We start from the raw sequence: 16,191 nt of genomic DNA, 5'->3' as shown, positions 1-16,191 counted from the left end.
GCATAAGAGACCAAAGCCTTGCAGAAGGGAAGCCTTTACAAAAGTGCATGTACCTGTATTCTTTAACAGCCAGCAGAGGACAATGTCACTGATTGCAACAAAGGTTAGAACATTTGATTCCAGGTGGGAAAATAAACCCATTTATCTTATGATTTATTACCTCAGTACACATTTCCATGTTGAGTTTATGGTCTCATTTAGTAGTTGTTAGTTTCCTTTAACACAGTATGATGCTCACTGGGAAAGGTATGGTCCTATTTGGAGTCAAATGGACAATAAAGGTGGGTTTGTTTTACCTGTGATTTAAAAGTTACCACCACGGTAACCTGTCAACCAGGGTAGAGACTTATCTTCTGTATGTGTATCCACCCTGTCATCACTTTTGACTCAGAAAACAACAACAACAACAACAACAACAACAACAACAACATGGTGACAGTCAGAATGTCAAAGACATGGCGCCAAACCAATTGGTGATATCGCAAAGGCTACATCAACTTCTTAAGTTTGTCTAAACCATGGACGGACCAAAAGTAAAGGTTGATTTATACTTGTACCTCGAATCAATGGCGTAGCCTATGATAGGGGTCCACGTAGCTCCCGTACCTACGGAGAGGTCTACGCGTAGAATCAACGCGGACCGCAAGCCCTGTGATTGGCCACCTCTGCGGCTTATATTTCCCGCATTAACAGCACTTCCGGGATCCCGGCTCATCAGCCACACATGGTCCGTGTATTACATCTCCTCCTCTCAATTCTTCCATGTAATCATGTCTGCATGATAAACAATAAACATGTAACAGCTGTAGATTAACATAACACTCTGAATCGCTATGGAAAGGTAAACAGAGATCGTAGTGGGGCCGGATACAGGCGACTGGCTATCAGAGAGACCGCACTGACCTCAAACGTTTCGGCGGGGAATTGCAGCGCGACACGGACACATCGATGCAGAAGTACGTGGTGCTTATGCCCCTGCTAAGGGCTTAGAAGTATAAATCTGCCTAAGTGTCAGTGGTGTTGTCACTTCAATCAAATTGCTAGTCACTGTATTGAAGGGTTAATATTTTAGTAATCACCCACTAAACCTTCTCTCTAGACCACCTACTTTTTTCGCGGAGGTCTCTGCAGTGGTGGCCTCACTGCGTCAGCACTCTGGTCTCATTGAAATGAGAGAGGATGCTGCTTTTTCTGATGTGGCGCCATTGTCGGTGTGAATGTAAAACTATTCTGTAATAAGGCGTATCCCTGGGCTAGCAAGCTAAAATAACACAGATAAAAGTAAAATGGTAATTACTGATCCAGGTAGGGAAAATCACTCTTTGATGAGAGAGCAGGGTCAGCTTGGGGGAGCTGAGAAAGAGGCAGTGCCTTTGCTCAAGGACACTAAAGCAGCATGGAGACGTTTTTTCTTAAGCTTGAATGAAGCTCCTGTATGCATCTGAATGAGAGTGTCTGTGTAGCAGCCTGCAGCTTTACATCTGAGTGTCTGCTTTAGTGCTGCTGTCCTCAGAATATAGACGCTAATGTGTCAGTTAATGTAGCACTTGCACTGCTTTATTTTTTCAGCTTTGCCTGCGTTAGCATGACATTTTCTATAAGCTGTAGGCTAATGGCTGGCTAGCGGGCTAGCATTAAGCGGGCTAATGTGTCTGTTAATGTTACATTAGTGTTATTTCTGCTTTTCTCTCACTTAGTTCCATGGTTTAGGGGCATAGTGTGTGTGTGTGACAATGTTACAGCACACCTACGCTGTGTGTGTGTGTGTGTGTGTGTGTGTGTGTGTGTGTGTGTGTGTGTGTGTGTGTGTGTGTGTGTGTGTGTGTGTGTGTGTGTGTGTGCCGTGTATTATTTGGCTGTGTGTGTATGTGCGCTCTACATATGGAGCCAATGAGTTACATTTCCATTTCAAAGCGACGAGTCAGCAGCAGCAGAAGCTACTTTCATCCATTAATGTGATTTTAGGGGAGAGTGCGAGACAGTGAGACACATGCGCGCACACACACACACACACACACACACACACACACACACACACACACACACACACACACACACACGAAGACACACATAGAGCCACGGTCATAATTACTCTCCTGGTTGGCAAAAGGTTCAGATTGTTTATTACTGACAACAACTTTGCATCTCACTCCATCTCTCCTTGTTTTTTTTCCCACTCAAATTACGTGTACTCCACTTATCTACAGAGCAGTCCTGTGTTTTGAAGCTGCTGTCACTCACATTAGTGGGTTCACTGCACGGCAAACTGTGCGAATGTTGTATCACTGTCTGTAGAAAGTTGAAAAGTCTGCAGGAGATGATTCACTTTAAAGAATAAACAGTGTGTGGGTGTAAGTGTTTGTCTCGGCCTTCAAGAGAAAAGTGCTTAGGGTTAGGGTTAGATCTGTGTGTCTATGTGCGCCTGTGTGTGTGTGTGTGTGTGTGTGTGTGTGTGTGTGTGTGTGTGTGTGTGTGTGTGTGTGTGTGTGTGTGTGTCTGTGTCTGTGTCCCTGTGTGTGTGTTTAAGGAGGTAGTGAGGGGATTATTTTGTGCTTGAGTGCACCTTTGTGTGTAAATGTCCATGCGTAAGCTGAAAGTGTGTTTGTGTCACTACATCTGTGCATCTTGAGTGTGAGTGTGAGAGTGTGTGTGAGCGTGCATGTGTGCACACAGCTATTGTGAGTGCACCCATGTGAAAGCTGTACAAGCCATGTGTCACATTAATGTAGTGCTCCGAGTCAAAAGTGAATTTGTTGGTTGTTTACTTGTTTGGATGTGTATTAGTGTTTGCTTGTTTACACATGTTTGCATGAATGGGTGCTTGTATGTGTGTAACCATTTGAAGAAATTTAAATGGTTTACTTAGATAAAGACAGCAAGTTTGAGTGTGCAAATGAGCACATGCATTGCAGTGTTAAAACATGGAGGATGTGTGTGTGTGTGTGTGCGCGCGCGTGCGTGCGTGCGTGTGTGTGCCCTTGACTATTGTTAAGAAGACTTATTTCCCGTCCACATTATCAACCAGGATGTTGTGTCTGTATTTGTGTTGATGCATTCTGAAGCAAGCATCCGTGTGTTTGTGTGTGTACGTCTGAGTATAAATGCATTAGCCACAGGCTATCGTCGCTCCAGTAGCATCATTCTTATTCTATCCATTTTTAATGATCGGTAATGGTCGCTAGCAGTGTTGAACCTACATCACAAGGACTTGGCAGAAAGAAAAAAAAGGTCCCGTGGTGCACAAAGCAAGGATACGGAGGATGCAGAGGCTGAAGGAGAGATTGGGAAAGAGAGAGAGAGGGGAGAGAGGAGGAAGCGGGAGGGTGTTAATAGATGTTAGCTTGTGGAAACCAACATCATAAGAGCGCTGCTGAAAAGCTCCCGTGGTACACTGTGCCACTGCAGCACTGCCCTACAGGGGAGACAGAGGGAGAGAGGGAGAGAGGAAGGGAGGAGGTGAGAAACTGGCCCGCAGGTTGGCAGAGTGACTGACTGACTGACTGTCACTTTGATTTACTAAATAATGATGGAGCGGTTGTTAAGTTGATTGACTGACTTGCTGCCTGATTGGTTATGTTACAGGCTGGTTAAGTGACTGTCTGAGGCGATTGCAGATTTGTTGAAGGCTTTTCACAAGGTAGCTTCATAACGGCAGCACAGGAGAGGAAAGGAAGAGAGCGAGGGAGTGGATAGAGCGATGGATGGAAAGAGAAGCCTTTTAACTGTGTTTAAACTGCACAAAAAGGTTTGAAATGAGTTTCCAGGGTCCAAAGGCCAGGAAACCTACTAAGCACATAATGGCTGTTAAATTGTTTCTAGTTAAATTTAGCTTTTATTTGTTTCCATTAAAGACCACAATGTGCTTTATTACCGATGCTTCCTTGTGCCATCCTGAAGGGAAATAGACGGATTTTATCCACTGAAATCCAGTGGAAAACTAAATCAAATCAAATTGAATTGTATTAAACTAAATTAAATAACATAGGTTGGGGGAAGCATCCCAAAGAAGTCATCAATTGTAGTATAAAAAAAAGAAATGGATTAAAACGGGTAAATCTGAAGCGCTCAGGTTTTTCATGCCTCGCTTACGTCTCAAAGTGTAGACTGAGCAATATCACCCTGTCAGCGGGAGAGGAGAGCACAGAGATGGATGGATAGATTGAGGAGAAATGGTGAGGAGTGGGGAAGGAGGGGGGGAGTAGGTAAAGGAAGCAGGGAGAAGAAGAAGAATAAGGAGGAAAAAACAGGGGAGAAGGAGGGAGGGAAGGCCTTAAGCGGTGTGATAAGGGAATAATAAAGGAAAGGCTGTAAAAGGACTCCAGCCTTTGCAATATCAGCTGTACACACACTTCAACACACTCTGCCCCTTTTTTCCCCTCGATCACACACACACACACACACACACACACACACACACACACACACACACACACACACACACACACACACACACACACACACACACACACACACACACACACAAACACTCTTAAAGGTGTATGAAAATTGTTGCAGTGTCCTTTACAGGCCATTAAATCTGAACAGCAATCGTTTACTTCTGTCTGACAATGATGGGTAAATAACACGGCTTCTCTGTCTGTCTGTCTGCTCGCTCATCTTGAGTCCTGCTCTGAATTTGTTAGCCTAGCTTTGTTTTTCTGAGTAGTTATGTGTGTTTTTCAGAGTAGTTGTTTGGTTTTCAGCATTTAGTCTGATTCTGTCACATTTAGGCGGCAAAAATGGATTCAAGTCTATTCAGAAGCCTCTTCAGCGCATTAGACAATAAGCTGCTTCTATGAGCAGTTTCAAGTGGTCCTTCTTGAATGTCAAAAAGCGAGCGATTCTCTTTTCTCTCTCTCTCTCTCTCTCTCTCTCTCTCTCTCTCTCTTACTTTGTTTTCTTTGCTCTGCTCTTCACTCATCCCTTTTTTTCATCTCTACTTCCATCCCCCTGCCCTTTGTCTCCCGCTTCATATCTTCCCCCCTCTTCTCACCCGTGAACTCAGATTCTTCTGTCTACAATTTTTCCTATCACTCCTCTGCTTCTTCTCTCTGTTTATCTCAAATTTCTCCCCCTTTTTCCTCCCCTCTGTCCCTCCTTGTCCTCCCTCTCTCATCAACTTCCTCTGCCTCGCTCCTTCTCATTCCCCTCTCTGCTCTCGTTCGCCGCCTCTCGCTCCTTTCTCTCTCTCCCTCTCTGCCCTTTCGAGTCCTTTGATTAGGTTGTTGGCATTTTCATTGAGATGTCTATATGACCACTGAAATAACTCTGCTGTCACACTCTCATCTGCCCTCTATCTACTTCTTCTTCACTGTCTCTTCATCCTCCAGCATTTCCTCCTCCTTCTCTCTTCTTCAACCTTTTTATTCTCTCACTGCATTTTATCCTCTTCCTGTGCCGCTTGCTTCTCTGCCAATATCCCTCTCAGTTTCTCCTCTCTCAATATCTCTGACTGTCTTCTCCTCCTCCTCCTTTCTTTTCACAATTCTGCACCTCGGCTTTGCTATCTTTTCCCCCTCTCTCTTTCTTGTTTTGCTGTTTCGTTCTTTATGCCTTTCTGCTCTCATTCTCTCCACACTGTTTCCTCGGCCGCTCCTGTAGATCGTTTGTCTAAATGTCAGATGGCCACATCAGCTGCCGTTGGTATTATAAACGGCTTTCTGGTCGGTGCAAAGGAAAGAGAGACACAGGGAGAGATGGAGCGAGGTGGGGTGAGCGTTGGGTGGCGGTGGTGGTGGTGGTGGGGCCTGGGCTGACACTGCAGTTTTCTTGTGTTTCTGGCAGTGAAGAGAAAGACCATGATGTCTGAAAATAGAGAGAACATGTTTAAAGATGATGCAGGGTGTAAAAAGGAAGGAGAGGAGAGATAGAGTCGGCTTATAGAGGAGAAATGAGATAAGAGGAGGAGAAAGAGATGGGAGGAGAAGGAGAGAAATAAAGAGAAAGGGTGAGGTAGAGTCTGCGTGTCTACATGCCTCTAATCTGTTGATGGTTGAGGGGAAGCAGACAATAAGCCATTATCTCTCTGAGACTTAGCTTTAGCTGCAGCAGTATGGCACTGCATACCGCTGGTGCCAGAGCAGCTTACAGCACAGTTACAGGCAGCATGCACTGACACCCATACAGGAGCAGGGTGGTATATCAACACACTATTTAAATAATTGAGATGATGCGATAACAATACACAGAGCTTTTTTAAATACAACAACAATGACAAACGACCTGAAGATCTCACATCTGCTTTTAATCTTTAACAAAGAAGAGAGGGAGTGTTTCTGTTTCAGCGTATTGGAAAGAAAGTTTGGAATTTATCAGAAACTTTTCTCTACAGGAGCTTAGCATGTCACGTTGGGCGAATGACTGACGGAGGACCCAAGTGCAGATTTTAAATTAAAAAGGTTTTAATCAACAAAAGGAACAAACAAATGCACTTACATTTCAAAAAACTAAATCCAAGAGGAAACACTGAGATAGCACAGGGACAAAAAAACACAGAACACTGGAGAGACGAACAATGATCAAGCCAAGCGGCAACCTCCGATCTCAAACTATGAAGCCCATGCGGGAGTGTTAACTGCAGTTCATTGAGAATCCGCTTGAGGCTGGCTGCAGAAACACCAGAAACCACATAGACAACAATTAAAAAAAAGACGATCTTTACAGCAACAATAAAGATGTTTACAGCCTGGTTCAAAAAACGGCTTGACTCTACGTAGCTAATTTCTCTATCGGCCCATACGGAGGGTGACATTTTTTTTTAATGCGACGGTTCATAAGATATTAAGATTATGAGTTTTTGCCCAAATAAAGACGTGACTGACTTGACTCCCAGACTGAAACACATAGCTGTTGGCTAGGAGGCTCAAACTCCGCCTCTTTACGTCACACTTTGACTGGTTGAGTTCCGCATTTCCAATATGGCTGCCGCCGTCTATTGGCTTCAAAACAACGCTCAGGAACAGATGGGTGACATCACGGATACTACATCCATATTTTATACAGTCTATGGATCCAACCTAGGGACGGGGGAAACTGAGGGATGAAATACACAGAATAATTGAAACAGGTGTGGAACATAGGACACATGTGAAACTATTGAGGGGTCATCAAAAAGGAGGGAAACACACAAGGGCAGGAACTAAACTAAACTGGAAACAGAAATACAGAAATACCAAATAAAAACAGGAAACACAAGACAGGACTAAGAAACACAACAAGAGACATGTGTCACTAAAAGGCCTACAGAATAAACATGGAGAGGAACCAAGGCATGAAACACAAGGAAAAAACTAAACCAAACATCAACTCATCACATAGCATGTTCCAAAAGCTAGCTTACAATACAATTCTGTCAAAGTCCTAGTGCTGTATTACTATTACAAATGAACTCTTAATAGGACATGAGATAACTCACTGGCACATTAAGGCCACAAACAAACTGCAAATAGCCAATAATATGCTCAACACAGAATATGTGTTTTTGTCATTTGTCGCACAGGAATGAAAGCACAGCACTTTCAAACCAGATTTCAGATCTTGCAATCTTCCCTTTTTCAAGTTATAGATATGAGTAATTTATCAGAAAGAGGAAACCTTGATTGAGAATGGATTTGCCAAGGTTCAAAAGTTCAAACAGAAAACAAAAGATAAAAAATAACGAAAAAAAACCAGCATAAAAAAAATGGTTTCATTATATCATGAGTTATTTGATTGATAGGCTAACATATGTCTGCGTTCCTTGTGTGTTTGATTGTAGTTTAGTTTCTTGAGGAAAGTCCTTTTAATAAGCCTGGTGGCTTCTTGACCTCTCCTGAGGCACCTTTCTGATTTTTGTAATCAGATTTTATGCAATCTTTTATGTGTGTAAATTAATAGATACATTCATAAATTACATGAATAAATAGGAATGCCCAATATATCGGTCTGATAAATTAGATTAGAGAACTTTATTAATCCCCTGTGTGGAAACTCATGTACCACTAAACTGGTCACACTCAACAAACAATAACAATACATTCACAAAAAACAATATCTAACTAAATAACCAGTAAAACCGTTTGAAGCATAACTTACAGCCATGGGTTGTTTATTAAAGTCTCTAACTACTGCTGGAACAAAGGACCTTCTAATATGTTCTGTAGAGCACTGAGGTGTCACCAGTCGCTCACTGAAGGAGCTTCTGAGTCCGTTGAAAACACTGTGCAAAGGATTGCCTTCAAAGATCAGAACCGTCTTTAGTTTAATCCTTGTTCTCTTCTCCGAAGTAAATTCAAGACAATCAAGGACAATGCCAATCAAAGAACCAGCCTTTCTGATCAGCATATTGATTTTGTTTTTGTCATCAAAACAAATGCTGCCCCCCCCCCCCCCCCCCCCCCAAGCAAAGCACAGAATAAAAGAGGACAAGATTCCCTGACACAAAAACATGAAGAAGTTCTTGTTACTGTCAAAAGATCTGTTTCCTCATTATCTGCCAATAATGGGAACAGAGTATTATTTTTCATTATTCCAGCAACACAGTTTTATCTGACAAAGACAATCAATGCGAGTAGCTTCCATTCACCTGTTAACAAGCCTCCACATTTCAACATAGTAGGTGGTGTGTGATCTGCCAGCAAGCTTATGAGAGAGTAAAAATGGTGTGTGTTAATGTTTTTGACGGTTTCATTGCTCAAAAAATCCATATTCACCTTTTACCTGAATTACTGCTTTTATCAGTTAAACCTTGCAACACTTTTTAAGGTAGTTATTTTTCAGCAGAAACGGTCATCTCTAGGTTAGGGTCAGCATTCAGTTGAAAGACGGAGTCTTTTTATTTACAATATCTGTGCTGACTTTAAGAGTAGAAGCTAAACTTAAGGGCTCCTCCCCATGAAGAGGATACACACATGCACTACCTTTCAAGACATGCAGTAATGGAGAGACGTCAGAGTGAGAGGGCTTGCACATTGACGATGACCCAGATCAGTGGGGGGTTCAGTGTTGATGAAGGGCACCTCAGCTGTGCCCAGGAAAGTGAACTGGCATCACTCCAGCTACCACCTCAATTTCTTGACTTGATCTGAAAGGACCTGAACTTGCAACCCTCAAGCCAAATCCCTGCAGACTGAGGCACCGCCACCCCAGATGACTCGCTTCTGTTACAAAGACTTATTTATTCCTGCATGTCAATAAATCGCTGCCAGGCAGCAGTAACATTTACATTAAAGTTCATTTGGTAGAAAGAAGTATCAGGATAGTATTAAGGGAAAAGGTTTAACAGTTACAATGTGCCAGTTTGCGAGAATAATTAACTTTTTATCAACATAACAAGTCACTGAGCTTCTCTAATTAATTTAAATTATTTATTGGAGTTCTTTGTTTATTTATTTATCTTATGAATAAATGTGCTGAAAAGTCTAGCGAGAGGAGAAATGTACAGAGCGAGGCAGGCAGAGGTGCCAGACGTATGATGTGCACTAAATTTGACCGGGCACAAAAACAAACAAGCCCAGGCTGGAAATAGACAGACTGTAAAGTTTCTCTGTGCCAGTCAAGAGGAAAAGCTGGGTAAAATAAAGCATCTACGTTGGAAAATCTAATAGTGTTTTCCGTTGCTCTTGCACATTAGGCTTTAATGTACTCAATGTTGTGCATCAAGAGCTGTAAAGCTTACAGTTTCCCCTGTATTCTAATGAATATTTAATCATGAACCTGCTGCACCCCCATTTGCAGTAAAGTCTGAATGATTAAAAAGTTAATATACTTCCTATGGTGGTTATATTTGTGTTGTTCTTCTCTAAAATGGTGCAGTGAGTGGAGATACATGCCTCTTTAGGAAACAAAATTGTGCATTTGTTTGATTCTTTTCACGGATGACATTTTGTCCTGCTTTATTCAGGTTGGATATCTTTCCTTTGTTTCATTGCACAAATGAGTCAGGACATGCCATTGTGCAAATGCCCTCTCCATGCTTTCAGTTCACCAGTTCCCTGACTTGTTAGGTTTGACCCTTGAGTGCTTACTGGTATTCTCTGTAAGCGTGCTGTCTGAAAAGCTCTGCCATCATTTCCAGTTTGTTGCTCTGATACAGCCATTTTCTTCTGCGAGTGCAAGTGCAGAGGGGTGAGCTTGTAGGGCAACATTTGATATTTTGGAGGAGGAGTGCAACATTTTAAGCTCCATAACGCTGGCATTAAATTGCACAGGTGTACGTGATATTGTGTCCACCCTCTGTAGGATGCGCTACAGTGATCAGGGAGGAAAATGTCTCATAAATATACATGGGAAATCTGCATTTACTGTCTAAATTACTGTCTTTCAGGCTGTCTTCCTGGTGCTAGAAACAGGAGGGAGGCCAGATTTGACACCAAGGCTGCTAAAAAGCTGACGTCATCGCACTGACTAAGACAGAGAACAGAGAGAGGTGTCACATAGCGAGCCTGCTCCTCTCCTCTCCACTTCTCTCTTCACTCTCCTTCCCTACACAACTCTCCTTCCTTTATTTCCTCTTCTCTCCTCTAGTCTATTTCTTCTTTCACCCCCCCTCTATGCTCCTCCTTGTCTTTTCTCTCATCCAATTTCTTTTTCTCCTCTCCTTCACTCTCCATCCTTTCCTACTCTCCTTTCCTTTCATACTCTGCCCTTCTCTTCTCTCCTCTCCTCTCTTCCTTTCCTTTCCTCCTCTCCTCTCTTCCTTTCCTTTCCTCCTCTCCTCTCTCCCTTTCCTCTCCCCTCCCTTCCTACCCTAATTTAGATTTTTGCAGGCATTTTGTTGCATCCAGTAGCCTGCTGGTGCGGAGCTGTTTGGGGGCATGAAGAGCTTTCTAAATGATGGCTAAATTTAACTAAATGACTTCCTCCACTCACATCTGATATAATGTTCCTCCTCTGCTCCTCTCCTCTCTTCTCTCTCTGCATCTTTCTCTCACCGCCTCATCCTTTTTAGCTGTTGTCCTTTATCTCCTCCTTCCTCTTGCCCTCTCTCCCTAATGTCCTGAAGTGTGATTTCTATTTATCAATCTTTTTTCCCTGTGAACAACTCCCTCACTCCCTCTCCGGTGTTTTTACATTTGACTAATCTGATTCAGTCTCCTGCTCCTCATCCTCTCACCTCCTCTCTGGTAACCGTTTTATTCTTTCTGCTTTCAGCTGGCATTAAAGGGTTAGTCTGTTGGACTCTGTCTGCGTCTCTTTTCTACGTCTGAAGCAGCACACAAGTGGCGTTTCTCTGACGTACAAGTCAGCAGTCCATCTGATTGATCAGCGTTGTCCCTGTTTCTGTCTCCAAATGTTTTCTCTAATTGAAAACAATAATTAATAACAGGTTGACACTTTACCAGTGAATCATGGTCAAAAAAAGGATTCAGGATAAATGCATGTAAATCTCAGTCAGCGGTAACTCAGCCTTCCTTTGTGGTGCTCTATTCATCCACTAACAACCTCTTCACAGTATCGCCTAATTACCTCATTTATATGTATAAAGTATATCACTCATTAGATTCTCATGTATATTATGTTACCATATAATTGTGTCATAATATAATGTAATATAATCTTATGTTGAAGATGTAATTTACATTTCCTAATCAGTGGTATCCAATAAGTTTGTGATTGATACTTTGATACAGTTTCATACAGTAGAACGGCACAGGCTAATATAATTAAACATCAAAATTCTAATTTAGTTAAATGTATTATTATTTTATAGGCCCTTGGAGCCATAGGATAAAGTATAAATTGTTCCATTAAACACAGCTTCAGTAATGTGATATATTATGATATTAAAGCTCTCCTCTGATCCATCCTAACCCCAATGGAGTAACTCACACACATCACAAGTACATCATGTGTACTACTGAAGCTTATCAAGCAGCTGGCTAACAACACAACACTGCTTCCCACTGCAGCAGCCTCAATCAACTACTTTTTATTGGTCCGTTGCTGCAGCATATAACCCATTATATCAGCTGTTGTGTTCAGCTAGTAAATATGAGCAAAAATGATATTCAGCACATTCTCAAAGACAAGAAGATGCAGTCTTATTGATAAAAATGGCGGACATGAGCAGCTAAAAAAAGCTTTAACTTGTCATTCTCTGCTGGGGTTGTTACTTCCTGGAATCTCCCCTGGTTGCCTGGCAACTTAACAGAAGCGAGTCAGGGTTCCCTCTAATCAGACCTACTTTAATATTGAACGTTGCCAAACTGGCAAGTATTATATAAGACTTAAAATCCCTTCTGCGCATTTAATCAACATCTATCTTCAGACACTGAAGGAAATTCAAAGTTTCCTGTGCTGGAGTGTTTCTGTTTGCGATTGCGATCACATCTGAAGAAAAAGATGGAAAGAAAGGAAACCACAGAAAGACTGTATCTCTTTCATGTGCACAAAACAGGTTGATTCATGCATTAGCTACATACAGTAAGCCCCCGCTGCGTCACACGGAAATCAATCTGCAAACCCGGCTCAGCAGGCTATTTTCTACTTCCACAGTCTGCTCTGTGAACACTACTGATATGTTAATCAGACTATTATTTATGGTTGAATGTGGAAATCATTGATTAATGCATCATATCTGAAATGCCATTTAGAGTGTGTCATGTGCAGTCTTATGTTAATGAAACACAGCATTAAAAAGTTGCGTTGCGACACATTTGACACATTTACAGTATACTGTTGGTGATGACTGTGATTAGTTATCCTGCCTCCTAATTAAAAATTATACATTTTTAATTTGTTGAGAATTACATGGAACAGTAAAATGTTGTCTTCATGGTACAATCCTTTAATTTGCTTCATGGAAGATGAGTCAGTGTAAAAATAACTGGAATGATCTGCTTTAAAAATAATATCTGGAACAGTCTGGTATGATTGAAATAATACTGCAAAGGTAGGAGACACTGGTTTCCCTTTGAAAGAAGAAGCTGCAACTTCCTGCCCCACAATTAAAATATGCATTAGCCTTTTTGAGCTAATTTATCATTTCCACAGGGCTTGAGGGTAACTGAAAAAAAAAAGCTCTTTACATAGTCAGCAAAGTGCATCTTGGTTTGCCTGGAACGTTTGTTCGATGCCATCTCTTTCCTCTGAGCTCTATTTTCCCTCACCACAAAATGACGAGACTGAATGAAAAAAGGCCAAAAAAGAAAGCTCTAAAAATACTTTCACACTGAAAAAGACTCTTTATGAAACCATCATGCATTAGAGGTGCAGTGTAGTTGAAGAACATCCCTGGACCATAAAATCAGAGTGGTCAACAACGGCTCGTACACTCCAGCACCGGTGGTCCTGCTTCCTCCTCACAATGTAAGAGCGTATAAAACAAAGGTTCATTGGAGGTGATAGGCTGTTTTTAGGTCAATCATATCCTTGAATTTGGCAGTTTATAGATGTGGTGATACATTTTTACCATGAAGCAGAACACAAGCACAGCTGTTCACCCATTCAGTATGTTAAATGTCAGATCCCTGCAGACCATCCCTTTGCTGGTTCACTGTAATTACTATGAACATCATTCAACATCAGTGAAAGTAAACTAAGCCTCTGATTTGTTTTTAATGTACTATTATTTTGTTATCTTCTAAAACTTTTCTTGTGTTTACTGACGATTTCAATAGCAGTTGCTAACAATATTTAAAAGCAATATTTTACAAAAAAATATTATTCTCAAACTTTGTATTAAATCCCTCACAGACGATTGGTATTATTAGCTCTTACATCTCTTGCTTTTATTAAAAGAGATGATACATTTGTTTTTTTCCATTATTGAGTCAAACTGGAGCATTGGCTGAAATTCTCAGCCCCTGTAATACAAGTGTGAAGAAAAAAATCACACTCCCCCCAGCACCAAACTGTGATTTTTGTATTATTCGTGGATAATTGTGATTTTCAATCTAATAATTTAGTGGGCTAAGAAATTAGAAGAAAAAAACTCTGCATCAACTGGCACACTTTCAGATACATAATACCTGATAATTACTTGATACTAGGGGATGTCATTTTTAAGTTTTTTCATGATCGATCTTTGGAAATGTTAACGATCAATTATCGATTCATCATTAAAAAAAAAAAAAGTGGACGCTTTCATGTCAAAACAATGCCAAATGCATTTCCCCTAAATCAAGTTTTCCTTCACGACACAATGTATACGCTATTGAATAGCTACGGATCACATTGAGGCGTACAAATTGTTAAACGCTGAATATCAACGTATGGAGCAGGCTTATAGAAATAACCTCCGCGGACACACAGTCATATAAAGTGAAGGCTCCGACCACAACATATGGATTTACTGCAACAAGAGAACTGAAATGAAACATATTTCAGACTCACAGTGTCCAGTTTTCTGTCTATGCATTCTTATTGAGAAAAATAAGCATGTGAACGCAGTCAGCTGTCAGCCAGGAGTGCAACCGGGTCAGAATCAGTCTGGCAGCAGCAAAAAAAAAGTGCTCGTGGAGACCTGTCGTATGGCTGCAACTCCCAGCTGAGTGTCTCCGCTGTGCACAACACCTTCAGTCAGCTGGTTCACATCGAAACATGCTTTAAACGTAAAACACCTCCCTGATAGCTGAAATATGAGACCACATGATATTTGTTAGAAAATCGAAACAAAAAAATGTGTTTGAGTACGTTCTTAACAATCAATTAACCGATTCTCGATTAATTGTTGACATTCCTACCTGATACCTGAAACCTGAAACCTGATTGCTGATACAATATTTTAGTCAGTAATAAAGACTGATCTGGTTGTACCCACACTGGCAGAGATACTCTTATTGCATAGGAACAACTCTCTGCATCGTCTACTACTCTGAGTCAGCGTCACCATTGCAAAGGTGAACTAGCACTGGAGGGTCTCACAGGTAAAGTCCATGAAGCATTCATGCCTGCTCATGCTACTCTTTTAACAATCATGAGGATATCTAAATATGAAAGCCAAGACAGACTTTGCTTTAGCGACATATGTCATTGTCCGCTTACTGCAAGGCTGGCAGAACAAAACTGTTGACTCTGGCCTTGTCATCCACATCCTATCCCCCCTGCCATCTTCCACTCCACAAACATATTACAACATGACAAGAGGCGAAGACCTCTGGCAAGCTGCTCTATTACTCAGAATATAAAAGTCATGTCCCGTATTTTCTCTTCCCCCATTCCTTTGTGGTTAATCTCTTCTGATCGTGCAGCTTTGATATAATTGATAGTGACCCCTGTTACTGCTAACACAGTATGTGTCCTCTCCAAGACAAGTAGTTAATCATAACACATGAAACATGACATGAATACTCACGCACCACTACATATGATAACACTGAGAGCATAGCTGTTAGCTGTGAGATCACTGTCTCCATAACATTGTGACATAATCACAAAATGACCAGTGTGGCATGAATCAAAACAAGTGCGCACACATACATACAGTACATATCAGCTTCCTAGCACCAGCACTGATATTGATCTAATCTGCCAAGAAGTGGGAGCTAGTAAATATTTCAGCATATCAGAGCTTCATTTGTAATGTTTCTCAGTGATGGCACCAGAGATAGTTTGTTCCCTGTTTGGTTTAGCTGCAGGTTTTATCAATAAGCCTGCTCCTTTGTAATGTTTTTTTGTCAGGCTGAGGGCATTGATTGTAAATACTGACTGTCTCTTCAATCCCCTGTGAAGAATATTTGGGCTGAAGAAATGCTGTTTTCTTAGGGGGTAGTCCAGTTCAAGGATAACCATCAGCTCAATCTGCATGGAGCAAAGGAGAAGTCTTCCACTTCACTGTTTTATTCAGTCATTTAAATATACCGGCTTATTTAATGACAAAGAGGTAACAGTGAATCTAGAAGTTATAACCCTAAATCATGGATTAAATCCATAGACTATAAAATATGGACGTAGTATCCGTGACGTCACCCATCTGTTTCTGAAACGCTGTTTTGGACCAATCATCAGCGGCAGCAATAGTGCTGCTGTCTAGCGCTTGTGACGTAAAGAGGCGGGCTTTGAGCCTCCTAGCCAACAGCTACAGTGTTCCCGCCTGTCAATCAAGTCAGCTGTGCCTCTCATTGGAAGACTCGTAATCTCAATATCTTCAAAATTTCTGCATCAGAAAAAAAAATGAGAAAAGAGAAATGAGCTATCCAGACTACACTCGTCTTTTGTACCAGGCTATAAACATGTTTATTTCTGCTGTAAAGATCGTCTTTTTTGAATTGG

General features: G+C 41.4%; 1 protein-coding gene across 1 annotated transcript in view; it reads left to right on the top strand.

The window, feature by feature from the left end:
* LOC117810667 (CUB and sushi domain-containing protein 1-like) overlaps positions 1 to 16,191 on the top strand; it is a 605,880-nt gene that overhangs the window by 111,638 nt on the left and 478,051 nt on the right.

Source organism: Notolabrus celidotus, chromosome 3 (genome assembly GCF_009762535.1).
Source record: "Notolabrus celidotus isolate fNotCel1 chromosome 3, fNotCel1.pri, whole genome shotgun sequence".
Taxonomy (NCBI): domain Eukaryota; kingdom Metazoa; phylum Chordata; class Actinopteri; order Labriformes; family Labridae; genus Notolabrus; species Notolabrus celidotus.
The sequence above is the reverse complement of the archived record's forward strand: the minus strand, read 5'-3'. Positions and strand labels throughout refer to the sequence as shown.